Source organism: Elaeis guineensis, chromosome 14, assembly GCF_000442705.2.
Source record: "Elaeis guineensis isolate ETL-2024a chromosome 14, EG11, whole genome shotgun sequence".
NCBI lineage: Eukaryota > Viridiplantae > Streptophyta > Magnoliopsida > Arecales > Arecaceae > Elaeis > Elaeis guineensis.
Window position 1 is genome coordinate 19,736,386 of NC_026006.2, and position 27,222 is coordinate 19,763,607.

Here is a 27,222-nt window from a genome sequence, read left to right on the forward strand (position 1 = left end):
GAGATCATTGTATATCTCACTATTAGATAGAATTAAACCTATGGAGTCACACAACAAAAGAACTAGGCTTGGAATAAGTAATTGAGCTTATGAAGTGTCAATTAGGTTTAGAGAAACCCATTGGGTTCATGATAACCTTGCTAGCACATGGTTGGACCCAATTTCTCTTTCATTGAGATTACTTATTTGATAAGATAATTCTAACTTAATTATCTACTAATAACCTATATGAATTAGATTTATGAGACTCCAATTGTTGGGTGTCTACAGTTATGGATCATATTAATTAAGGGTGCAAGTCTCTAATTAATTTTTTTGATAGTTATTTTTGGGCACCACCTTGATTTGATCAAGTTGGGCATGTCTATTGATTAGAGAGCTTTTAGTCTCTTATGGGGCATCTCTTGGATATGTTTTAGAGTGTCTAATTATGGGTGCAAGGGCTCTAATTGTTGGTGCCTAAAAGATCTCCTAAAGTAAGTTGGATAACTTAAGTTAATAGGAAATTCAATGCAAGTAAGACTTGTATTATGTGATTGAATAAGATTCAATCCTTGTGCCTATTTAAAGGGATCTCCCCTAAGGTTCCTAAAGCATTAAACCAGTAGCCCCTCATGCCCTCTCTTCCTCTCCCTTTCTCTTCTCATGGACATTCTACAAGTCCATCCTTTGGGATGCGAGTCCCAAGGAGTTCCATGCCCAAGGTGTTGGGCATCCCATAATTTACTGGTTGCTAGTATTTTGTAGCAGCACAAAGCAAGGAGAAACTCTAGAGAAGAGGAGAAAAAGAAGATCAAGGAGAAAGATCAAGCGTTGGTCGCAATCCAGGCTTCGTTAAAATTTAGCAGGCTAAATTTTGAAAGAATCAAAATTTAGATTATAGAGGACTATTCCAGGCTGATCCCGAGTGGATACTTGTAGAGGCTAGATACTTATGCAGTTAAGAGAGAACTTCTTCTCTTTCCAATCCAGATTTGAAGAAAAGAATTGCGAAATAGATATGTGATTTGATCACAATCTGAATTTCAGCATATATCAATTTCAGCATATGAGATAGATCCATGTGATTTTATATTTTCATGCATGCATAATTCAGATTAAAAGTGTCACTGCGATGTTTAGAAAATAAAATTTTAAAACATATATGCATGTACCAAACCTCAAATTTCAAAAGTCATGACACGTTGCTAGATGTCAATGTTAACTTATGGACTCATTCGAATTAAAAAAGCTTAATTCAAGAATTAATTAGGAAGAGTCCTAGTTAATTGAGACTCTTGAGCGGACCTAATCTGATCAGATTAGGGTTAGATCAAGAGTCTGTATCCACGGCTGGCTAGATTTGAAATCCAATCGGTCACTAAAAAGTGACATATTTTTATATTTATTTTAGGTATTTTTGATAATTTTTGATGCTAACATCTTCTAAAAAATCTAATTTCATGAATAAATTAAATTTTTTTACAAAAATAAATATTTTAAAAAAAATAAAATTAGTATTATTTATAAAAAATAGATGTTGATTTAATTAAGCAATTTAAATACCAAAATAATAAAAAAATTTTAAAAAATTTAATGCATATTTTTTTCTATTTTTTAGGTAAAAATTGGAGCAAAAATGAAGTAAAAATATCTTAAAAAATAATTTTTATTACCTTCGATGCACGATGGACTGGCCACTCAGTCTATAGAATCAAGGGCACGGTCCATAGGAACAGTTTGCGGTCCACAATGCGGTCTACGGGCAGGCGAAAGATTTTTTTGCACTGATCAACAATCCAGATCTCATCTGAGGCATGATCCAATGACCAGCATTGATTCTGACCTTGATAAGGATTTAAATGGTGAATTTTGGGCTGATCTGAGTGGTTCATTGATGATCCAATGGTCAGGAATTTATGATACGAGTATAATACATTTTCTAAGGGTTTTAGGACTCCTTTGCTACCAAAAAAAGATGAAAAATTTACCTATAAATAGGAGATTTGGCAATAAGTCTTGGAAGCAGAAAAAATCAGTAGAAACCTAAGAAAAAATTATAGAAAAAAATTAGATAGGTTTAGAGATCCAAAGAGAAGAAGAAGATAAGTCGGTTCACTCCACAGAGTACGAAAGAAGAAGAAGAGATCATCAACCATCTTTCTGATGAGGCCAGACTGATCAACTATAGATCTTTGTTATAATTTTATTTTTATTTTATTTTTAAATTTTTTATACTTAAATTTCAATTTTAATTAGTGTAAAATTTATTTTCTTGCACTTTAAATTTCTGTCTTTTATTTTTTTGCAAGTAGATGCTATGATCTAGTTAGTAGATCTTAGTACCAATTTATTTTATGTACTTTAAATTTTTATTATTTATTTTTATTATAAATAGAAGTTAGGATCTAAATAGTAGATCTTAGTACTGAATATATTTTTTATACTTTTAATTTTTATTTTTTGACTTAAATTATTTTTTTTTAATTTTTTTTAATAAAATTAAAAATTTTAAATCAAAATCTTGTCTTCTCTATGGATTCAACCCGACTCACTACTCTCTATGTATTTTTAATTTTTATTGAAGTCAAAATTAGATTGATAATCATGGTGTTCTAACGACAACATCGCGATCATATCAATTTTTGGCACCGTTATCGGAGAAGACACCAATTTTAATGTTTGATTTTTTTGATTTTCTTATAAATATAACTTACTAACCTTTCTTATTTTTTTATCTTTTTACAAAAAAAAGAAAAAAATTTAAGAAAAGGGAGATAGAAAGCTTCCAATTTTGTTTGATGAGATCAATCCTAACTCTAACCCTAAGTATTTTTTTAATATTAATTGCTATTTTTTTTCAAATTAACCTAAAATTCACCCACATAAATTTAATAAAAATCACATGACAAGAGTAGAAATTTAATTGTTTAGAAGCATTCATCATCTTAGATTTTCTTTTGGTGATCGCTGGAAATAAAGTAAGCTTTCAAGTTTGATTAATTTCATACATTTAATTTAGTTGCATAGAACCTCTTATTTGAAATTGGTTGTGCATATTCTTCTCAAATTAATTTAAGGGCAATACCCAAAGTAAGATAAGGTGGGGATTTTATCACCCTTTCTTAGTCCAAAAATAACCAACCAGCATCCTGCATTAACCCTAACCTAATTAAAATTCAGTAGACATTGGCCCCTAGGATCAATTGAGTTTAGTTTGAGTATTGTGGTGAAGTCAAGTGCAAAGTAAGTTTGGACTCACCCTTGAAATTGGTGCCTAAGGCAAGAGGTTACAAAAGCTTAGCCTAAGTGGACTCGTGGTTATTTAATTGGTTCCGTTAGCTTACCTGACTAATTCAATTGGTGTCTAAGGCAAGTAATAGGGGGACCCCCACGATCCCACCTCTTACTTGGCTAGTTGAAGGAAGTAAGAACAAACCTAATTTGTATTTAGGTTAAGCCACTTTATATCGAATTGTTAGGTCTAAGAAATCCATAGATGTCTAGGTTTAATTGCTTACTAAATTGATTGCAATTAATACTTAACCATAACTAATTCTTCTCACCTTTCGTCTTTAGGTCTAAGACTTTCTTAAGGTTCTCACCTTTAGAATCTCTCTTTTTTTCTTCCTCTTCTCTTTTCCTTTCTCCCTCTATTAAAAAAAAAAACTCAATCACACATTAGGGTTTGCATTGGTATATGCACGGTAGGAGATCTTTCTACCCTGACCTATTGAACCTAATCCTGAAATTGAACGGCTGATCCATGCTAAACTTGAAAATCTAATGGCTGAAGACCCTAGAGAACCACCTAGGCAGATGAAGAAATATTATATTCCTTTCACCTATAACCCATCAACTTGTATCCACTTACCTGATATCCCTGCAAGCCATTATGAGATCAAGTTGACCATAATTTAAATGCTCCCATCTTTCTATGAGAACATCAATGAAGATCCTTACAAGCATCTAGATGAGTTCTTAGAAATTTATTCCACGATGAAAATTCAAAATTTTACTGATGATGCACTTAGACTGACCCTATTCTCCTTCTCGCTTAAGGATAAAGCCAAGTACTAGCTTGGCATAATAGGGAGATCGATCCGAACATGGGCTGAAATGCAGCATGAGTTTCTTAAAAAATTTTATCCCATAGGTCGAACCAACACCATGAGGTGAGCCATCACTGGATTTGCTCAGCTTTCAGGGGAACAAATTCATGAATCATGGGAGAGACTTAAGGGACTTCTTAGAAAATACCCACACCATGGTCTATCTAAGTGACAAATTGTTCCAGCTTTATATGAGGGTTTAGGTGACCAATATAGATAGATGATAGATGCATCTTGTGGAGGTGTATTCATGAGTAAGAGTGCGAATGAAGCCTATACTTTGTTTGAAACTTTGAGTAAAAAAATTGATCAATCATGCTTCATTATCTTCCTACGAAAGATCAATTCCTCACCAAAAGTGGGCAAAAATTTTGAGATCAAGCAAACAGACTCTAGTCCAAAGGCTGATTTGAACCTAATAGCTCAAAAATTAGATAAAGTCGACCTTCTTATCCAAAAAATAGATCAGTTCCTAACCCTAGGTCAACAACCTTTCTTTTCAATTACTAGAAGATTTATTCTATCTGTGCTAGCCTAGCCCATCATGTGAGTGAATATCCCACGACTGCACAGTTTTCATCTTTCATCCAAGAACAAGTTCAAGCTGCCCAAGATTACTCCAAGCCTACCAATGATCTATTCTCTAACATATATAATATAGGCCAGAAAAACCACCCTAATTTTTTTTGGAGACCCCAACAGACTCAGGCTCAGATCCAAATTTTTTTGGTGCAAAACTTTCAGAATAGGTCTCAATATTAGAATTATGTCTATAACAGAGGTCAGCCTAGTCAGCCTACCTAGCTACCATATCACAATCAGCCATCATATCCATCTCCTCAATAGACCAATCTAGCCGACGATAGATTCAATCAACTCCAACAATTGATTATGACCCAACAGCAATCTATCGCTAGGTTAGAAGCACAAATAGAATAGTTAGCTGAGTCTACCATGAGGAGAGAACTAGGTCAATTGCCAAGCCAACCAGTATCAAATCTCAAACACAATCCATCCACCCACCAACCACCTGGACCAAGTCATCAATCTAATGTCCCACTTAAGAATCTCCAATTTGAGAATGCCAAAGTAATTTCTAAGCTTAGAAGTGGTAGGATTCTTAAGGACTCATATCCAGACTAGGTGAGAGAGGCTAGTACTGATGCTAGCCAAAATGAGAATTTGAAAAAAAAAGTTAGTATCGAGACTAACCCAATAGAAGAACCTGAGCCTGAAATTATTATCGATCTGAATAAAAAAGATAAAGAAAAGAAGAGAGCAGATGAGTTATCCGAGACATATAAACTAAGAATCCCATTTCCTTCAGTCTTAGAAGCTGGTTCTTCTCGTAAAAAGCAAAGAGCACGCAATGAGGAACTAATGGAGTTGTTTAAGCAAGTTCACATTAATCTATCTCTTCTCGATGCAATTCAATATTTCCTAGCTTATGCTAAATTTCTTAAAGAACTTTACACCCAAAAGTGTGAGCCACGAACAATAGAGAGAATCATGTTGTCTGAGGATGTTAGTGCAGTCCTGTTGAATCCATTATCTCAAAAAATGAAAGATTCTAGTGCTCCTTTGATTTCATATGTTATAAGAGACATCATCTTTGACTGAGCCCTATTAGACTTAGAAGCTAGTGTCAACCTACTTCCAACCTCGATCTATGAAAAATTTGGAATTGGAGAACTGAAACCCACGTCGATTATTTTGCAACTAGCTAATAGATCTGTCAAGATGCCACATGATCTAATTGAGGATGTTATAGTCAATGTCAACACATGCTATTTTCTAGTAGACTTCCTCATACTTGATATGGAACCATCTCAAGAGCTGAATCAAAATCTCATAATTTTAGGACGTCCATTCCTAGCCACTGTCAATGCCAATATCAATTATAAAACAGGAGCTATGGACATTTCTTTTGGAGATCAAAAGGTGAGAATTAATATTTTTAATGCCTCAAAGTATGCTTAAAAGGAGGAAAGCTGTCTGGTAATTGATCTGATAGATGAGATAGTTGAAACTAATTCCTCCTTAGATTTGAAGAAAGATAATTTTCTGGATGAACCCATTAAAGAAACCTAAAACTAGAACATGAATGTTTTGCTTGATTCACCTCACCTAGCACATTCGCTACCTTGGTCAATGAAAATTAAGCCCTTACCTAAGCTAGAAACTGAACCACTACATCCTTCAATTTAGGTCCCATCATAACTTGAACTGAAACCTTTGTCCGAATCAATTAAGTATGTATTTTTAGGATCTGAAAAAACTCTACCAGTAATCATTGCTTCTGATCTAACCCCTGAGCAGGAAGACTAATTGCTGAATGTATTGAAAACACATAGAGAGGCCATAGGTTGGACCGTTGCTGATTTAAAAGGTATTAGTCCGTCAATATGCATGCACCATATTTACACAAAGAATAATGCCAAACCCATCCGAGAAATGCAAAGACGACTCAACCCGAATATGCAAGATGTAGTCAAGAAGGAGGTAATTAAATGGTTAGATGCTGGTATCATTTATCCTATTTCAGACAGCCATTGGATGAGTCCTACTCAAGTTGTTCCAAAAAAATCTGGACTCACGGTTGTCCATACTGACCATGGGGATCTAGTGCCAACGTGATTTTTTACTTGGTGGCGTGTCTACATAGATTATAGAAAATTCAATGCAGCCACCCGTAAAGATCATTTTCCCTTATCCTTTATTGACCAAATCTTAGAGAGACTAGCTGGCCAACAATATTTTTGCTTTTTAGATGGATACTTAGGATACAATCAGATAGCAATCTACCCAGGAGATCAGGAAAAGACCACCTTCACATGCCCCTATGGAACTTTTGCTTTTTGTAGAATGTCTTTCGGACTATGTAATGCACCTACGATTTTTCAAAGATGCATGATGTCAATATTTTTAGATATGGTAGGAGATTTTCTAGAGATATTCATGGATGATTTTTTAGTCTTTGGAGATTTTTTTAAGAGTTACCTCAATAATTTGAAAAAAATGTTAAAAGGATGTGTTGGTCCAAAAATCCGCTTGCGCCGGAGAAGCTGGAGTCGAGGGAGTCGTGGTCGCCGTCGGGACCTGCAAAGAAAGTCTAAACCGGAGCTGGGGTTGCTCCGGCAAGACCCTCCGATGCTCAAGTCAGTTCTCTACCTCAACAAGAATGGAGTGCTCGAATGGAGAATTTAGCAGAGTTTTGAGGTAAAAAATAAGAGCTTATAGAATAACGTATCTGGGGCCCCCCTTTTATAGGCGGAGGGGGCAGTAGCCTGATAGCGATATCTGTAACCGTCTGGCAGTGGGCTGCCCAGGGTCAGGCGGAGTTTATTGCAAAGAGTAGTGGAGTGGACTCGTGGCTATCACCGGGGCGTGCCACGTGGAGTCTGCCGCGGAGAGTGGAGCGGCATCCGTTGTCGCGACTTGCCAGCGGATGGGAGAATCGTGCGGTATCCGTTGCAGGAAGTGGAGCAGGATTGTGGCCGTTGTTGTGGCCTGCCAGGGAGTAGTGGAGCTGCGCGGGATCCATCGTAGGAAGTGGAGCAGTGCTGTGACCGTTACTGCGGCCTGTCAGGGAGTGATGGAGCTGCGCGGAATCCACCGTAGGAAGTGGAGCGGGATCACGGTGGTTGCCGTGTCGCGCCTGGGAGTGCAGATCTGTCGGCTGAAGTTCGGCAGCATCGGAGCTGATGACGGAGTCCGGCTCCCATAGGAGTCCGGGCGGGGTCCCGCTTGAGGCTAGAGTCGTGGGCGGAGCCCGGCTCCCGTGGGAGTCCGGGTGGAGTCCTCTCAGAGTTGAAGTCGTGGGTGAAGCCCGACTCTCGTAGGAGTCCGGGCGGAGTTTTCTGCAATTAAAGTCAGGTGCGAAGTCTGGCTCCCGTAGGAGTCCGGACGGAACTTACCGGCAGTCGAAGTTGGCGACGGAGCCCGACTCCCGTGGGAGTCCGGGCAGAGTCCCCCTTGAGGTTGGAGTCGTGGGCGGAGCCCGGCTCCCGTGGGAGTCTGGGCGGAGTCCTCTCGGAGTTGAAGTCGCGGGCGGAGCCCGGCTCCCGTAGGAGTCCGGGCGGAGTCCCCTGCAATTAAAGTCAGGTGCGAAGTCCGGCTCCCGTAAGAGTCCGGACGGATCTTACCGGCAGTCGAAGCTGGCAACGGAGCCTGGCTCCCGTGGGAGTCCGGGCAGAGTCCCCCTTGAGGTTGGAGTCGTGGGCGGAGCCCGGCTCCCGTGGGAGTCCGGGCGGAGTCCTCTCGGAGTTGAAGTCGCGGGCGGAGCCCGGCTCCCATAGGAGTCCGGGCGGAGTCCCCTGCAATTAAAGTCTGGTGCGAAGTCCGGCTCCCGTAGGAGTCCGGACGGATCTTACCGGTAGTTGAAGTTGGCGACGGAGCCCAGCTTTCGTAGGAGTCCGGGCGGAGTCGCCCTTGAGGTTGGAGTCATGGGCGGAGCCCGGCTCCCGTGGGAGTCCGGGCGGAGTCCTCTCGGAGTTGAAGTCGCGGGCGGAGCCCGGCTCCCGTAGGAGTCCGGGCGGAGTCCCCTGCAATTAAAGTCAGGTGCGAAGTCCGGCTCCCGTAGGAGTCCGAACGGAACTTACCGGCAGTCGAAGTTGGCAACGGAGCCCGGCTCCCGTGGGAGTCCGGGCGGAGTCCCCCTTGAGGTTGGAGTCGTGGGCGGAGCCCGGCTCCCATGGGAGTCCGGGCGGAGTCCTCTCGGAGTTGAAGTCGCGGGCGGAGCCCAGCTCCCATAGGAGTCCGGGCGGAGTCCCCTGCAATTAAAGTCTGGTGCGAAGTCCGGCTCCCGTAGGAGTCTGGACGGATCTTATCGGTAGTTGAAGTTGGCGATGGAGCCCGGCTCCCGTAGGAGTCCGGGCGGAGTCCCCCTTGAGGTTGGAGTTGTGGGCGGAGCCCGGCTCCCGTGGGAGTCCGGGCAGAGTCCTCTCGGAGTTGATTCTGCTGAGAACTTCGGCTATGGGTATTTTATACCCAACACCAGTTCTCCTACTTTCGAGTTTGAATTTCGAATGAAGGAAGTACAGAGAGATTGGCATAGCCGAAGTTGTCCCCTCGAATCCTGCGCACGGCCGCCCCCATATATTTTGGCATTAAATGTGCGCGTGCTGGAGTCTTTTCGAATCGGGGCGATACGAAGGGACCCTTCGAAATTCCCGCCGGTACACTGGCCCAGGTACGGTGCCATAATGGCTCTGCCGATTCATCAGCCACTTTTAGCCGCCCGTCGGGGGGAGTGGGACACGTGTCGGGCGCGGGCTGGCCTGGGGGGATTCGCGATCATCATGGCGCCGGATCCCAGGGTCTATTTAAACCCGTCCTTCCACCTTTAGGGGCCCTATTCCGTTCCAGAGTTTTATCAGTGTCTGCCTTCCTTTCGAGAGCCCTGTTTCAGTTGGTATCTTCTTGAGCCGTAGGCACCCTCCAAATCGTCCCTGTCTTCGTCCCTCTGGTCCCTCAGAGCGATCTAGATTAGTTCCAGCACCTTCAACCTTCTTCCCACCGCTTAGGGACTTCTTTTCTGCCATTATTTTTGTATTCCTCCGAGTTAGTTTCCTGTGACCCCTCGCCCCTCATCCTGTCCGTCTTCTTCGGGATCTTTGGAGCCCTCATTCGAAGCTACTCGAAATGTCGTCCGACTCTTCTGCTCCCTGCAGTTTCGGGAGTTCCTCCGCCTCAAACCCCCAGGTCCCTTGCTCTGTAGACGAACCCGCGTCTGGGGCTGGGCTCCGCCCGATTTTTGCACCGGACGCCATTTCATGTTCCCTGACTCCGGAGGAACTCTTTCTGATAAGGGTTCAGTATGGAGTTCGTCCAGAGTACGACCTGGAGCTGCCTAGCCCTTCTGATCGGGCTAGCACTCCCCCATCCGGTCATTTTTGTCTGTATCAGGAGGCGTTCCGTGCCAGACTCCGGCTTCCACTTCCTTCCTTTGTTGTCGCCCTCTTCCGCTTCTTAGACATCTCCTTGGCTTCTATGGCCCCGAATTCTTTTAGATTTTTGATAGGATTTCTCTCCCTTTGCCACATAGTGGAGGTCCAACCGTCCCTCTCCCTGTTTAGGCACTTCTATACTTTCAAGTGCCATCCTTCGGTGAAGGACTGGTGGTACTTCTCCCCCCAGTTCGACAAGAAGGGATTGTTGAAAGGTGCCCCTTCTTCAATCCATAATTGGAAGGAGAAATACCTCTTCGTCCACTGCCCGACCTTGAGGCTGGGCCTGCCCCCTTGGGGCTCTCTGAGGGATTCTGTCCGTCGGGCCCCCAGCCTGGGGGAGGACGACCTCCAGGCTGCCCGAAAGCTTCTTGCCTACTCCGCTCCTTCCCTTCCCAATCTTCTGAGGGAGCAATTTTTGTTCAACATTGGCCTGAGCCCCCAGGATACTGCGAGTACTTCATCTCTTCCCTTATCTTCTTTTCTTCTGCCCTTCTTCTTTTTCTTTCTCTTTTTTCACTCTTCTTCCTTCTCTCTCCTTTTCTCCTCTTTCTTCTTCTCTCTTTTTTTTTTTTTTTTTTTCAATTTCTGACTCTCGATTGATTGGTTTGCTTCTTTTTCTTCTTCTCTCCCTTTTTTTTTTTTTTTTTTTTTAAGGAATGGACGTCGAAGCAGCGCGGATGCTTGCCAGGGGCCTCAGGGCCCATAGAAGAAAGGGTGTCGTGACCTCCGGATCGGTGAAGAGGGCCAGGGCGGAGGAGTCGAGCTTGGTCGCACCCACCCAGGTGGCTCCAGCAATTGACATTCCCTCGGATGCCGAGGCAGCGGCTCCCCGGGCCTCCTCGAGGAGTCCGCCGACTGGGGCCCCTGTTTTGGGGGTCCGCTCCATGGAGGCGCCCGTGGTCGAGAGGGGGAAGAGAAGGAAATCGGTGGCCTGTAGGGTGAGTAGCCATCGAACTGCCGCTGATGAGTCCCTCTGCTCCGAAGAGGGGCCGGAGAATCCCTTCAATGATAGGGACTTGATCAGGCGGTTGATCGACGGCTACATTCTGCCCGACGTCGTCGAGAGGATCGACCGCACCGATCCTGAGCAGCAGGCCTGGGACTCTTTGGGGTCCTTCCTTGAGGTAAGCAAATCTTTATTTACCTGACTATTCGGCCTTTGTTCTGATCCCCTAGCCGCCCTTGCAGATTGGGCACCAGCTCCTCGCCAATATCGAGGCGGTGAACCATGCGAGGAGGGACATCCTCCAGGTGGAGGAGCACTGCCGGGCCGAGGTTGCTCGCCTCCAAGCGAAGACGGCCGAAGTAGTCGCCCTCCAAGAGGCCCTGGAAAGAGAGAAACAAGCCCGGGAGGAGGAGAGGCAGACCTTGGAGGAGTCGACGAGAAAGGCAGAGGTCGAGGTCGCCAACTTGGCTAAGCAGATTCTGGTCCTGGTCTCGGAGGCTAGAGTCCTTGCGGTAGAGGAATTCAAGGCTTCCACGGAGATGAGGGACCTGAATGTCCAATTCGGCCAGGAGGCGTTCATCAAGGGGTTTGAGCTCTGCCAAGAGAAGGTGGCCAGAAAATTTTCGAAGCTCGACCTCAGCTTCCTAGGCGAGGAGTCCGAAGACGAGGCCGGTCCCTCGCCAGCCGCCACTGCTATTGCAGCCCCCTTACCGGGGATGCCGAGTTCTCCAACCCCCGCCCTGAGGTCTGAGACCTCCGACCTTGTATTTTTATTTCATCGTATTTTTTTTTCTTTTTTGTCTTCAAGAATCATCCAATCAATAAAGCTAAATTTCTTGTCGTGGATGGCTTCTCCTCCCTCCCCTTCTTCTCTCTGTTTTTCTTCCTGCGATGAGTCGCGCTTTGACGCTTTTGCCTTCCGATGGCAGCGTCCTGCAGAAGCACTTCCCCTGCCCCTGGGGGTCCCGCTGAAGTCGACGATCCAGCGGCTGAAGAAGGAAGTCCTTCACTTGATAAAGAAGTCAAAGAAGATGGAAGGCGAGCTTCGCAGATTGAGGGAAGGTCATTCTGAAGCCACCGCGAAGGCCACCCACTTCCGGAATCTCCACGTGAAGGGGATCATGGAGTATAGCCGGAGGAAGGCAGATTTCACGAAGGAGCTTGAGGAATGCAAGAAGAGCGCCAGTGACCGAATTTGGGCTCAGGCCGCCAGGATTAGCGCCCTCAAGGTGGAACTGTCAGCCGCGAAGGGGAAGATCGGCCAGCTAGATGGAAGTTCGTCTCGGCTCTTGGCTCGGGTCGACGGCGACCAGGAGTGGTCGAAGAAGGTCTCCGACCTTCAGCAGCAGCTTCAGGATGCCGAGGTGAGCCACGACGTGCATCGGGCCAGCTGGCACAGGCAGGTGGAGGAATATAAAGGGAGACTCAGGGCGGCGACCGACGAAGTCGCCCGTCTCCAGAGGCAGCTGGCCAGCAGGGCTCAGCTTACTTCCGCCCGAGATTCTGATGAGCTCCAGTCCCTAAGAGGAACCGTTGAAGGGATTTCTGTCGCCCCTTGGGGAAAAGACAGTCGAGCTGCAACAACTGAAGATTCAACTGGCATACTAGCAGCGGGCCGTCGTGGATGCGGAGGCAGAATCCGAGGTCTTGAGGAAGAGGTGTCGAGAGGTGGAGGTCGAGAGCCAGCGACTTCGTTGGGTGCTCCAGGACGCGCTGCAGAAAAGGGAAGAGCTAGAAGAAGAAATTGAGAATCTAAGGCAGTCCTGCATGAGGGGTGGAGCAGATAACTCTAGGTCAGAGGGAGCAAAGCCTCCTTAGAGCTCTTTTCGCCCTTCTGTCTTTTCATGTATTTACTTCCCTTTTTGTTGTTTTGCTTTTCTTTCCTTGGCCTTTCGGGCTTTGGAGCGTGTATTTCGGAAATGGAATGAAAATGGTGTTTTGTGTTACCTCGTCCGCGCATTGTATTAAATTGTCGTCCGCTGAATTTTTCTTGTCGTTCGACTTGTCTGATGTAGACATCGTTGGGAGGCGCTCAGTCGTCGATGCGTTAGCTTGCCTTCCTCGTCGTACATGACCGCAAGCCCGAGCTTAGCGGTTCGGACTCCGCATTACTTCGGGGATGTCGCTGTCTTCCTGACCTGTGTCGGGAGTCTTTTTAGAGGCCGGGGGTGTTTGGTGGGAACTCCCCATCTCCGTTGGGATGAAGTCCTTTAGGTCTTTGGTGCGGTTCATCCTTCATCTGTTTCCATCGTAGTTCGTCACCCTTCCTTTTTAATTTTTCTCCTCTTCTCCGAGTGAGGGCCCTCCCCTCGCCCTTTATGGGGTTGCATAGGAGCGTGGAGGTGCCGCTAAGGGGCTTTTTCCCTTCATCCGATCTTGTTGGGTGGTCGGGTTTCGTCACCATCAGGACGAGATTCTCCTCCCGTTTCCGTGAGGGCACGTAAGGGCCATTGCCAGGGCGGGCGGAGTCTTCCTTGCTGCAGAAGTCGTGGGGTGGAGTCCGGCTCCCGTAGGAGTCCGGGCGAAGTCTCTTTTGCTGCAGAGGTCGTGGGTGGAGCCCAGCTCCCATAGGAGTCCGGGCCTTCAACTTTGCTCAAGTCAGGGCGAGGTTCTTCTCCCATTCCCGACATGGCCGTGGGGGCACGTTAGGGTGCTGCAAGGCTTCTCCCCCCATCCGGTCTAAAAGAACCAGGTCTTTGACTTTGCTCATGTCAGGACGAGGTCCTCCTCTTGTTCCTGACATGGCTGTGGGGGCACGTTAGGGTGCTGTAAGACCTCTCCCCCCGTCCGATCTAAAAGAACCGGGCCTTTGACTTTGCTCATGTCAGGACGAGGTCCTCCTCCTGTTCCTGACATGGCTGTGGGGGCACATTAGGATGCTGTAAGGCCTCTCCTCCCATCCGGTCTAAAAGAATCGACACTTTGACTTCGCTCATGTCAGGATGAGGTCCTCCTCCTGTTCCTGACATGTCTGTGGGGGTACATTAGGATGCTGTAAGGCCTCTCCCCCCATCCGGTCTAAAAGAACCGGGCCTTTGACTTTGCTCATGTCAGGATGAGGTCTTCCTCCTGTTCCTGACATGGCTGTGGGGGCACATTAGGGCGCTGTAAGGCCTCTCCCCCCATCTGGTCTAAAAGAACCGGGCCTTTGACTTCGCTCATGTCAGGACGAGGTCCTCCTCCTGTTCCTGACATGGCTATGGGGGCACATTAGGGCACTGTAAGGCCTCTCCCCCCATCCGGTCTAAAAGAATCGGGCCTTTGACTTTGCTCATGTCAGGACGAGGTCTTCCTCCTGTTCCTGACATGGCTGTGGGGGCACATTAGGGCACTGTAAGGCCTCTCCCCCCATCCGGTCTCGAGATAGTCGGACTTTCATTTTAGGTATGTTAGGATGGGGTTCTCCCCCCGTTCCCAACATAACTTTGTTTCAGGCATTTGGAGGGGTCATATCCAGTCGTGACAAATCCATGCCAAATGGGAAGAGTACGTCAAGTAGAAAGAAATTTAGATTCAAGGTGAAATCGTAAGTGATACATTTACAGATTTTTCGAGTTCCACGGTTGTGGGAGGTCTGCTCCTCCTTGAGACCCTCCGGTGATGGAGTCGATGGTCCCGATGGGAGGTCGGTCCCCGAGTTGTTCCTCTCTTCTTGGTGGTTCAGGTTGCGGAAGGGTCCTTGGCCGATCTCCTCTATCCTCAGGCCTGCGTCGGATGAACCTGTCGAGTCGACCTCATCGAATGAGCTCCTCGATCTCATCCCAGAGCTGGATGCAATCCTCCGTGTCGTGGCTGTGGTCGCGGTGGTAGAGACAGAACTTGTTGGGGTTGCGCTTCTCGGGGTGTGTGCGCATCCTCTCCGGCCTAGGGAGCTGCTCCCTGACCTCCATCAGTACCTGGGCCTTCGAGGCGTTGAGGAGGGCGTAGTTGCGGAATCTTCCCGGTGGGGAACCCCGCCGAACCCCGCGATCCGGACTTCTCTGCCTGCGTACATGGGGTGGAGTATAGGCATGCTTGTGCCCAGGAGGGGATCGAGAATGCGGCCGGGCTTCTCTTGGCCTTTTTCTAATTGCGGGCTTACTCGAGTCTCCCGCTTGCCGCTCCCTCGCTGTCTCTTCATGCTTCATTTTGAAGGCTTCTTCCGCTCGGGCGTATCCTTCAGCCTGAGCCAGCAAATCAACAAAATCCCTGAGGTACTTCTTCTCCAGGGAGAACAAAAGGTCATTCTTCTGAAGGCCACCCTTCATGGCGGCCATTGCGACTGATTGGTCCAAGTTCCGGACCTCCAGTGCTGCGACGTTGAAACGGTTGATGTAGGCCCGAATGGACTCCCCTTCCCTCTGCTTGATATTGATGAGGGACTCCGAACCCTTCCGGGGGTGTCGGCTGCTGACAAAATGGGCCACAAATTGGTGGCTCATTTGATCGAAGGAAAAGATGGTACCCGATTTCAAAGCCGAGTACCAGTTCCTCGCCGCTCCCTTCAAAGTGGACGGAAAGGCCCGGCATAGAATGGCATCGGGAGCACCGTGAAGCAGCATCATCATCCGGAAGGCCTCCAGATGATCAACCAGGTCCGAAGTCCCGTTGTAGCTTTCGAACTGGGGGAGCTTGAAGTTTGGCGGGATCGGTTCCTGCATGATCATTTGAGAGAAGGGAGGGTCAGTACAAATATCCTCACCATAAGCGGGGGGAGCATGGCGGAGCTCTTCGATCCGTCGGTTCATCTTCTGGAGCCTCCGATCCAAGAAATCCTCCCAACTTCGAGTCTCGAGGGTCCTCTGGCAGAATGGGGGCAGGGATCTTCCAGGGGTGGAGTCATGGTCCGATTGAGGGCTCTCCACCCTCGGGTTCATTTTCCCAGGAAGGACGGGGCGGCTGGCCTAGGTGGCCCACCCCGCCATCGGATTCTGGTGTTCCAGAGATGCCCTTTTCGGAAGTACTGATGCCTGCGGCTGCTGCTGCTGCATAGCCTGCACAGCTTCTGTGAGGCCTCTGACCTGCTGCGCCAGCAGGTCAAACTGCTCCGCGCCGACCGCTGCCGTCGGAGGAGGAGGAGGAAGTTGAGAAATAGGAGGGGAGGCCAGAGCCTGAGATCTGGCCACGGAGGTCGTGGACCGTCGCGTGGATGCCTTGTGGGGAGGCATCAAGTAAGGATCCCGTGGGGGAAACAAGGAGTGGATGCCGGAGGGGACGATCGAAGGCGGCTCCATTGAGCGCTCCTTTAAGAACAAGGGTACTGCGAAGATACAGGCCCCTTCCTCTAGCACCAATCTTGTTGGTACAAAAATTCGCTTGCGCCGGAGAAGCTGGAGTCGAGGGAGTCACGGTCGCCGTCGGGACCTGCAAAGGAAGTCTAAACCGGAGGTGGGGTTGCTCCGGCAAGATCCTCCGATGCTCAAGTCAGTTCTCTGCCTCAACAAGAATGGAGTGCTCGAACGAAAAATTTAGCAGAGTTTTGAGGTAAAAAATAAGAGCTTATAGAATAACGTATCTGGGGCCCCCTTTTTGTAGGCGGAGGGGGCAGTAGCTTGATAGCGATATCTGTAACTGTCTGGCAGTGGGCTGCCCAGGGTCAGGCGGAGTTTATTGCGAAGAGTAGTGGAGTGGATCCGTGGCTATCACTGGGGCGTGCCACGTGGAGTCTGCCACGGGGAGTGGAGCGGCGTCCGTTGTCGCGACTTGCCAGTGGATGGGAGAATCGTGCGGTATCCGTCGTAGGAAGTGGAGCAGGATTGTGGCCGTTATTGTGGCCTGCCAGGGAGTAGTGGAGCTGCGCGGGATCCATCGTAGGAAGTGGAGCAGTGCTGTGACCGTTACTGCGGCCTGTCAGGGAGTGATGGAGCGCGCGGAATCCATCGCAGGAAGTGGAGCGGGATCGCGGTGGTTGCCGTGTCGTGCCTGGGAGTGCAGATCCGTCGGCTGAAGTTCGACAGCGGTCGAAGCTGATGACGGAGTCCGACTACCGTAGGAGTCCGGGCGGGGTCCCGCTTGAGGCTGGAGTCGTGGGCGGAGCCCGACTCCCATGGGAGTCCGGGCGGAGTCCTCTCGGAGTTGAAGTCGTGGGCGAAGCCCGACTCCCGTAGGAGTCCGGGCAGAGTTCTCTGCAATTAAAGTCAGGTGTGAAGTCTGGCTCCCGTAGGAGTCCGGACGGAACTTACCGGCAGTCAAAGTTGGTGACGGAGCCCGGCTACCGTGGGAGTCCGGGCGGAGTCCCCCTTGAGGTTGGAGTCATGGGTGGAGCCCGGCTCCCGTGGGAGTCCGGGTGGAGTCCCCTCGGAGTTGAAGTCGCAGACGGAGCCCGGCTCCCGTAGGAGTCCGGGCAGAGTCTCCTGCAATTAAAGTCAGGTGCGAAGTCTGGCTCCCGTAGGAGTCCGGACGGATCTTACCGACAGTCGAAGTTGGCGACGGAGCCTGGCTCTCGTGGGAGTCCGGGCAGAGTCTCCCTTGAGGTTGGAGTCATGGGCGGAGCCTGGCTCCCATGGGAGTCCGGGCGGAGTCCTCTCGGAGTTGAAGTCACGGGCGGAGCCCGGCTCCCGTAGGAGTCTGGGCGGAGTCCCCTGCAATTAAAGTCTAGTGCGAAGTCCGGCTCTCGTAGGAGTCCGGACGGATCTTACCGGTAGTTGAAGTTGGCAACGGAGCCCGGCTCCCGTAGGAGTCCGGGCGGAGTCGCCCTTGAGGTTGGAGTCGTGGGCAGAGCCTGGCTCCCGTGGGAGTCCGGGCGGAGTCCTCTCGGAGTTGAAGTCGCGGGCGGAGCCCGGCTCCCGTAGGAGTCCGGACGGAGTCCCCTGCAATTAAAGTCAGGTGCGAAGTCCGGCTCCCGTAGGAGTCCGGACGGAACTTACCGGCAGTCGAAGTTGGCGATGGAGCCCGGCTCCCGTGGGAGTCCGAGTGGAGTCCCCCTTGAGGTTGGAGTCGTGGGTGGAGCCCGGCTCCCGTGGTAGTCCGGGCGGAGTCCTCTCAGAGTTGAAGTCGCGGGCGGAGCCCGGCTCCCGTAGGAGTCCGGGCAGAGTCCCCTGCAATTAAAGTCTGGTGCGAATTTCGGCTCCCGTAGGAGTCCGGACGGATCTTACCGGTAGTTGAAGTTGGCGACGGAGCCCAGCTCCCATAGGAGTTCGGGCGGAGTCCCCCTTGAGGTTGGAGTCCGGGCGGAGTCCTCTCGGAGTTGATTCTGCTGAGAACTTCGGCTGTGGGTATTTTATACCCAACAGGATGCATTGAGGCCAATTTAGTTTTAAGTTGGGAAAAGAGCCATTTCATGATTAAAGAGGGGATCGTATTAGGGCATATTGTGTCAAAAAGAGGGATTAAAGTTGATAGAGCAAAAGTAAAATTGATTTCTAAACTTCCTCCACCGACTTTTATCAAACAAATCCGATCTTTCTTTGGCCATGTAGGATTTTACCGTCGCTTCATCAAAGATTTTTCTAAAACAACCCGCCCTTTATGTAATCTGCTTGCTAAGGCTGTTCCTTTTAACTTTGATGAAGAATGTCTTAAGGCTTATAAATTTTTGAAAGAAGCAGTGACAAAAGCTCCAATCATCCAATCTCCAGACTGGTCACTACCTTTTGAGATCATGTGCGATGCTTCTGATTTTACCATAGGAGCTGTCTTAGGCCAAAGGGTAAACAAATATCTTGTAGTAATTTACTATGCCAGTAGAATTCCGAATGAAGCTCAAATGAATTATACCATAATTGAGAAAGAGTTACTAGCTATAGTGTTTGCCCTGGAGAAGTTTCGATCATACTTGTTAGGATCAAAAATCATGATTTATTCAGATCATACGGCTTTGAGATATCTACTCTAAAAGAAAGATGCTAAACCATAATTGATTAGATGGATCTTACTGCTATAAAAAATTGATATTAAAATTCGAGATAAGAAGGGATTTGAAAATATTGTAGCGACCACCTATCGAGGATCGTAGTTAAAGATTGCGAACCTGCATCAATTGGAAAATCTTTTTCGAATGAGCAACTTCTAGTAGTTTTACACACAAAGGCCCCTTGGTTTGCAGATATTGTGAATTACCTAGCAGTTGGATAAATTCCTGATGGTTGGTCTAAGAATGAAAAAGATCGATTCTTTGCTCAAATCAAGTATTATTTTTGAGAAGATCCTAAATTTTTTCAAATTTGTACTGATAAGATCATTCGTAGATGTGTTCCTGAAACTGAATAATTGAGTATCTTGAAATTCTGTCATACTCTTGCTTGCGGGGGATATTTTTCTAGACAAAAAACTGCAGCCAAAGTATTGCAAAATAGATTTTACTGGCCCATATTATTTAAGGATGCTTATAATTTTAGCCAAGAATGTCTTAGGTGTCAAGCTTTAGGAAACGTTTCAAAGAAAGACATGATGCCTTTGAACCCCATCTTGATAGTTGAAATTTTTGATGTTTAGGAAATTGATTTTATGGGATCTTTTCCACCCTCCAATGATTTTGAATACATTTTGGTGGCCGTTGATTATGTTTCTAAATGGATTGAGGCAATAACAACATAAACCAATGATCATAAGATAGTCATAAAATTTATTCAAAGGAATATCTTTTTTAGATTCGGATTTTCACATGCTATCATTAGCGACGGAGGTACCCACTTCACAAACTATCATTTTTGAATACTACTACGAAAATATGGGGTCACACATAAGATAGATACACCATACCATCTGCAAACAAATAACCAAGTTGAAGTATCCAATAGGGAGATTAAGAACATCTTGCAAAAGACTATTAGGCCTGATCATAAAAATTGGTCAGATCGATTAGATGATGTATTATGGGCCTATAGGATAGCTTATAAAAATTCTATTGGAATGTCTCCCTATAGATTGATTTATGAAAAAGTATATCATCTTTTGGTAGAACTTGAACATAAAGCATATTGGACAATCAAGCAACTGAATTTTGATTTGAAACAAGCTGGTTCCAACCAGATGTTGCAATTGAGTGAATTTGATGAATTGAGATGAGAGGCCTATAAAAATTCATGAATTTATAAAGAGAAAATGAAAGCCTTTCATGATAAACACATTTCAAGAAAAACCTTTGAGCCAAATCAACAAGTCTGGTTATTTAATTCAAGGCTAAAATTATTTTCAAAAAAATTAAGATCTAGATGGGATGGACCTTACATTGTAAATCAAGTATTCCCACATGGTGCAATCAAACTTTATGATCCTAAATCAAGAAATTTCTTTAAGGTAAATGGTGAAAGATTAAAATCATACATTGAAGGGATGTCATTAAAACGAACCATTGACCAAGTAGCATTAACAGACCCATACTGAATATAGCTGCATTCTGAGAGGCAACCTAATTTTTGTTTTTTATTTTCTTTTGCATTTTGTTTAGGTTAATCGAGTTTTACTTAGTATATTTTGTATGAATCTGAAGACAATGTTGGCTAAGTTAGAAGGAGAATCAATTTTGAAAAGACTTCTGGATTAGGCGACATCTTTCCTTTTTTTGCTCTTTGTATCCACCCTTCATTTTTTCTACTCTATTGAGGATAATATTGATTAAGTTAGAGGGGGAGAATAATAATTTTTTTTATCTAATAATTTTTTTTTAAATCCTCAAGTAAGCTAGTATTTAGCATTTAAGCACCTGATTACACTAAAAAAATCGAGTTAAACTAAGTATTTTTTTAAAAAAATTGATATATAGATCAGAGAGTTTGTGAGATATTGAGGGATTAAGCATTAAGAAAACTCAATAAAGAGTTAAGTTAAGAACTTAAACAGTTTTCTTTGAGTATTTCTAAATTTTTCTATCAGCATCAAAAAAGAGTTTACTTTTTATGAACTTGTGTAGGATAACTATACGTTTCTTCATATATATATATATATATATATATATATAAGAGTTTTCAAGTACTTCATACTGAGTAACTAGGCCTGTTTGCCTAAGCAAGTATTGAGTTTCACGTCAAAAGATATGAAGGGCAAAGAAGCTTATTATAAAGTTAGTTTTAACTTGTAGCTTATTTGATTCGAGCAAATAGGTCTGAGGGGTATTCTATACCTAGTATCCTAAAGCCATCTGATTTGAGAGTTATTGATTGAAAACTCACTACATGAGACAAATAGAAAGCTTAAGGGGTTAAGATATTCAATAGCAGTACAATGTTAAAAAAAAAAAGAAAAGATAGAAAAAAATTAATAAATAAAGGATGAAAATAACAATATACTTGTCCATATGAAGATTAATGATTTGGAGATAAAGGTAGGAATAATTTAAAAAAGTTTTAAAAAAATTTAATATTCGTAGCTTAACTCTCACATTGATTAGTATTAATACCCCAATGACATATCTCACTTACATTCTACTGAATATCAATGATTTTTTTTGAAAATTATTTGATAAAATATAAAATTTTAAGTTAAACAATACTTAATTCTAAATTCTTTCTTTACTCAAGGACGAGCAAAGTTCAAGTTGGAGGGTATGATAAGTGACATATTTTTATATTTATTTTAAGTATTTTTAATTATTTTTAATGCTAACATCTTCTAAAAAAATTTAATTTCATGAATAAATTAAATTATTTTATAAAAATAAATAATTTTAAAAAAAAATAAAATTAGAGTATATTTGTGAAAAATAGATGTTAATTTAATTGAGCAATTTAAGCACCAAAATAATAATTTTTTTTTGAAATTTAATGCATATTTTTTTTTATTTTTTAGATAAAAATTAGAGCAAAAATTAAGTAAAAATACTTTAAAAAATAATTTTTATTACCTTTGATGCACGGTGGACCGACCGCTCGATCTACAGAATCAAGAGCGTGGTCCACAGGAATAGTTCGCAGTCCACAATGTGATCTATGGGTGGATGGAAGATTTTTTGCGCTGATCAATGATCTAGATCTCATTCGAGGTATGATCCAATGATCAGTGTTGATTTTGACCATGATAAGGATTTAAATGGTGAATTTTGGGCTGATCTAAGTGGTTCATTGATGATCCGATGGCCAAAAATTTATGATACGAGTATAATATATTTTTTAAGGGTTTTAGGACTCTTTTTGCTATCAAAAAAAGATAAAAAATTTATCTATAAATAGAAAGTCCAGGAATAAATCTTGAGAGTAGAAAAAAATAGTAAAAACTTAAAAAAAAATTAGAAAAAAAAATAAATAAGTTTAAGGACCCAAGGAAAAGAAGAAGAGAAGTCGGATCGCTCCACAGAATACGAAGGAAGAAAGAGAGGTCATCAACCATCTTTTCGATAAGGTCGGACTGATCAACTTCAGATCTTTATTACAGTTTTATTTTTATTTTATTTTTAAATTTTTTATACTTAAATTTTAATTTTAATTAATATAAAATTTATTTTTTTACACTTTAAATTCCTATCTTTTATTTTTTTGCAAGTAAATACTAGGATCTAGTTAGTAGATCTTAGTGCCAATTTATTTTATATACTTTAAATTCTTATTATTTATTTTTATTACAAGTAAAAGCTAGGATCTAAATAGTAGATCTTAGTATCGGATTTATTTTTTATACTTTTAATTTTTATATTTTGACTTAAATTATTTTTTTCAAATTTTTTTTTTTTTTATAAAATTAAAAATTTTAAATTAAAATTCTATCTTCTCTGTGGATTCGATCTGACTCGCTACTCTCTATATATTTTTAATTTTTATTGAAGTCAGAATTAGATTGATAATCACGGTGTCCTAACGACAACATTGCAATCATATCAGTCACACACTTTAGGATTTGGTCTTGGACTGATTTAATTAGGATTTAATATAAATTTTAGGGGTTAATTTGATTTACTAGCATATTGTGTTAACTCAAGTACCTAATTAGGTTAAGTTCAAAGTGTTTGAGCTAAACTGGACCTGTTGCCTTTGACCTAATTGGGTTAGGTCTACTTTAATTGGACTCCTACCCAACTTCGAAGAGTTTTAAGTGTGGAAGGACTCCTTCATGCCACTTTAGTTTCATGCCAAAAATTAAATGCCGCCACCCTCATTTGTGCATTAAGAAGGGGAAGAGTCTTTCTTCTTTAGGTCTCTTAACCACCTCTTAGTTTTCTATGTTTTTCCTTTGTTATCACATGCCAGAATTAAATAAAAAAATTATGAGATGTAGAAGACAAAGAGTCCTTCTATTTGAAGCCTCTTCTATGCCACTTAATTCATCAAAGAATTAATTCTTTGTGTGAGGAAGTGGAGCACCAAGAGTTGGTGCCCCTTGGATCTCCTTACCGTCCCTTCTTCACCTATTTAAATGGGGTGCCTATTATGGGATAAGGGCTGAATTTTGGTGAGAAATTAGAGACCTTGGCATGTGATAAGAGAGAAAAAAATCTAAAAAAATCAGAAGAAAAGATATGGAAAAAATTGAGTGGAAAAATAGAAAGAAGAGAGTTAAAAAAAATAGCAAGTGAGGTGTGCTTGTCCTAGGGTTTGATTTTTTTCATGTGTTGGAGTACAAAATCAAATCCTAGATTGTGAAACTTCTAGAGAAATTTTTTTTGGCATGATCCTAGTGGAGAAATCAAAGGTAATAGAGCATTGGTGCGATCGTTCTTCAAGTATGAAACCGGTAGTATTCTTGTGAGGAAAAAGTTGCAGTGGTATACCGGTTGGAAAAGACCTTGACCATCTTTCGTGTGAATCACCATTAGAGGATTTCTACTTTAGAATCTCATGGAGATCACCTTCTTACCATACTGCTCATTTGAAGAAGTATAAGTTTTTATCTCTTTGCATGCTTGGATTTTATTTTGTTCGATAACTACAAGGTGATTCTAGGGTTTGGATTTTGGTTCGATAATTTTAATTGTTAAAGCTTTCGATTTGCATGTCAAAATTTTTTAAAATTCATATTTCACTATGTGACCAGAATCCAACAACCTTGAGACCAATCTAGAGTTCACTCATATTTTAATGGGGTCGACTCATCTAGTAGAATCGACTCATGAATTTTTGGAGTTGGCTCATATTCCAAATATCTTTCTTTGCTGCTCTCTATTTGGCACCCCAAAACCATTTAGGAATCGGCTCTTGTTCTAACAACATCGACTTGTCTAATGGAGTTGACTTGTGATTTTCCAAGGTTAACTCTTAGAATACGAAAGTTTCAATTTGAGTGTACTAGAGTTGGCTCAAGCATATCAATTTTGACTCTCATCCTTTGTCCTTTGTTGAGCATCTTGAACAACTTCTCATAGCTAGTTTTCAGAGGCTTCTTCTTGATTGTTTGTGCTACCTATAAGCATCAAGAACTTCTTTTACAAGCATGCTCATAAGTTTTCATTAGTATCAAGCATATTTAAGTATTTTAGCATCATCAAAATCAAATCTTGAGTCAATAATCTTTCTCTTTTTGATGATGACAAAATCCTTAGAGTATCAAGAATTAAAAAAAATTATAAAAAGTAAATTTGTCGTAAAAGATATATAATGCTCCCCTTAATAGTTGAAGTGAGAACAAATTTTAAATTTCTATACACATATTCAACTATGAAAAAGACAAACAAAAGATGAATAAGAAAACTCCCCCTTTCTTATGCAATTTGACAATTAATTCAATCCTTAAAATAATTTCAATATTTTCATTATTCAATTACAATCCTTTTTGCAATCTGCTTTCTTAGTTCTTTTTTATTCATTCAACTTCTCTCTAATTTTCTCTCCCTTTTTATCATTATCAAAAGAAACATAAGAGAACACAGAGTTTTTGTATCAATTAAAATATATGAACTGCAGTGTTGAAAAGTATTGAAGCATTCATGGAAGAGTGTACATTCATAAAATGCATATCAATAGACACATTCATTGCATTAAAAGTAATATAGCTTCATTGCATTAAAAGTCAAGTTTATGTAGATCAAGACATAGAAATATACACTAAAGTCAAAAGATCCTGAGAAGAAGTGATATACAAAGCAAGATTAATGGATCCTAATAGCAAAAAGGGATGCTTAGAGAACATCTAAGTACAAGAGGTGAAGCTCTAGCATCCTAAAGGTAAGTAGGGAGAGTCCTAATTAGAGTCACTATCAATGAACTCAATAGAAGGACTCCAAGCTCTGCAATGATGAGAGGTATGTCTCATGAAAGAGGAACCTTTAGAAGTAGAAGGTTGTTTGGAGGAAGAAGGTGGTTTGGTTTGTATAGGAGAGGTAAAAGCACAGACTGCCCTTGACTTTGGCATAAATCTCAAAACTTTGCCTTGACATTAGCTACCCTTTGATTCAGATGTGAAGTCAATTTATAAACATTAATGATCTGATATTGCACATCTTTGATAAGTCTGTAGAGGGAAGATATATGCGGCTCCAGATTGGTGATTGGGGGTAGAACTACACTCAGCCTAATGAGCAATACTGGAGGCTACCAATGCTAGAGGGAATGATCATCTATAACTGATTAGAATCAAGTTGAATGGTGCTGTTGTGGGAAGTATGAGAGAAGAAATCTGATTCTAAGGGTCTACCCAAATTGTCAATATGCTTTGCCTTGTCTGAAGTTCTTGGTATTTTATTTTTCTTCATCCATTTACCATCCACTTGTTAGATTGCCATGGTTCCATGCATGTAGATTTTTAAATTTTAAAAATAAAAACATAGTAGAAAATAAATAGGTTAAAAACTTCTTTTTAATCTACACATGCATTAGATCCAATCTAAAAACCATACTACAGGATCTTCATATGATGGATAGGATTTAAAAAATAGAAATCTGAAATTAAAAATAAAAAAATTGAAGATCTAATCTTTATACCTTTACGTGGATTAATATTCACCATGAACTGATGATCGTGGATGTCTTCTGGTTCTTTTGAAGCTGCATAAGTATCCGACTGTTATAGGTATCCACACGAAGCTTTAATCTGATCGAAGGCTGTTTAATCTCTCCAGAGTGCTAGCTCCCTTGCAGAAATCACTTCTGTTGGGTATAAAATACCCTCAGCCGAAGTTCTTGACAGGATTGACCCTCCCAGGACTCCTCCAAATTTCGACCACAGATGGTATCTCTTCGGACTTCTCCAACAGTCGGATTTCCCCAGTACTGACTGAATTTCCCTGACGGACGAACTCCCACTGCACCACCCGAGCTCCCTCAACATGAGTTCCCCCAGTCATCTATTAAGCTGCCCCAAGTGCTCATTGAGCTCCGCCGCCAGCCGACTTTCTACGACTATCAGCTGTTCCCCAAATCCCTTCCAGACTTCTTCCAGCCAGGTTCAACTCCAATCCGAACTACCCCAGACTTCATCAACGGCTGAACTTCTCCAACGGTAGATCCCTACAACTACCAAATTTCATCCGGACTCCTATGGGAGCCAGATCTCATCCCCGACCTCCACGTGGGAAGGCTTCGCCCGGACTCCTACGGGAGCCGGGCTCCGTCCTCGACCCCGACTGCTGGTAAACTTCGTCCGGACTCCTAAGGGAGCCGGACTTCGCCCCTGACTTTGATTGCAGGTGGACTTCGTTCGGACTCCTACGGGAGCCAGATCTCGTCCCCAACCTCGACTGTGGGAAGGCTTCGCCCGGACTCCTACGGGAGCTGGGCTCCATCCTCGACCCCGACTGCTAGTAAACTTCGTCCGGACTCCTAAGGGAGCCGGACTTCGCCCCTGACTTTGATTGCAGGTGGACTTCACCCAGACTCCTACGGGAGCTAAATCTCATCCCCGACCTTGACTACGGGAAGGCTTCGCCCGAACTCCTACGGGAGCCGGGCTCCGTCCTCGACCCCGACTGTTGGTAAACTTCATCCAGACTCCTAAGGGAGCCGGACTTCGCCCCTGACTTTGATTGCAGGTGGACTTCATCCGGACTCCTACGGGAGCCAGATCTCGTCCCCAACCTCGACTGCGGGAAGGCTTCGCCCGGACTCCTACGGGAGCCGGGCTCCGTCCTCGACCCCGACTGCTGGTAAACTTCGTCCGAACTCCTACGGGAGCCGGACTTCACCCACAACTCCAATTGCAGGAAGACTCAGCTCGGACTCCTACGGGATCCGGGTCTCGTCTTTGACTCCGATCGAAGGAAGACTCTGTCCGGACTTCATCCTCGACCTCGATTGCGGGAAGGCTTCGCCCGGACTCCTACGGGAGCCGGGCTCTGTCTCCGACCCCGACTGCTGGTAAACTTCGTCCGGACTCCTAAGGGAGCTGGACTTCGCCCCTGATTTTGATTGCAGGTGGACTTCGCCCGGACTCCTATGGGAGCTAGATCTCGTCTCCG

The 27,222-nt window shown here is 44.1% G+C and overlaps 1 non-coding gene across 1 annotated transcript; it reads right to left on the reverse strand.

The window, feature by feature from the left end:
• Nucleotides 1-4,144: 4,144 nt before the first annotated feature.
• Nucleotides 4,145-4,253, reverse strand: LOC114913165 (small nucleolar RNA R71). Its single transcript, XR_003799196.2, has one exon. It is a non-coding gene; the product is annotated as a small nucleolar RNA R71 (small nucleolar RNA).
• Between the last annotated feature and the right edge of the window lie 22,969 nt (nucleotides 4,254-27,222).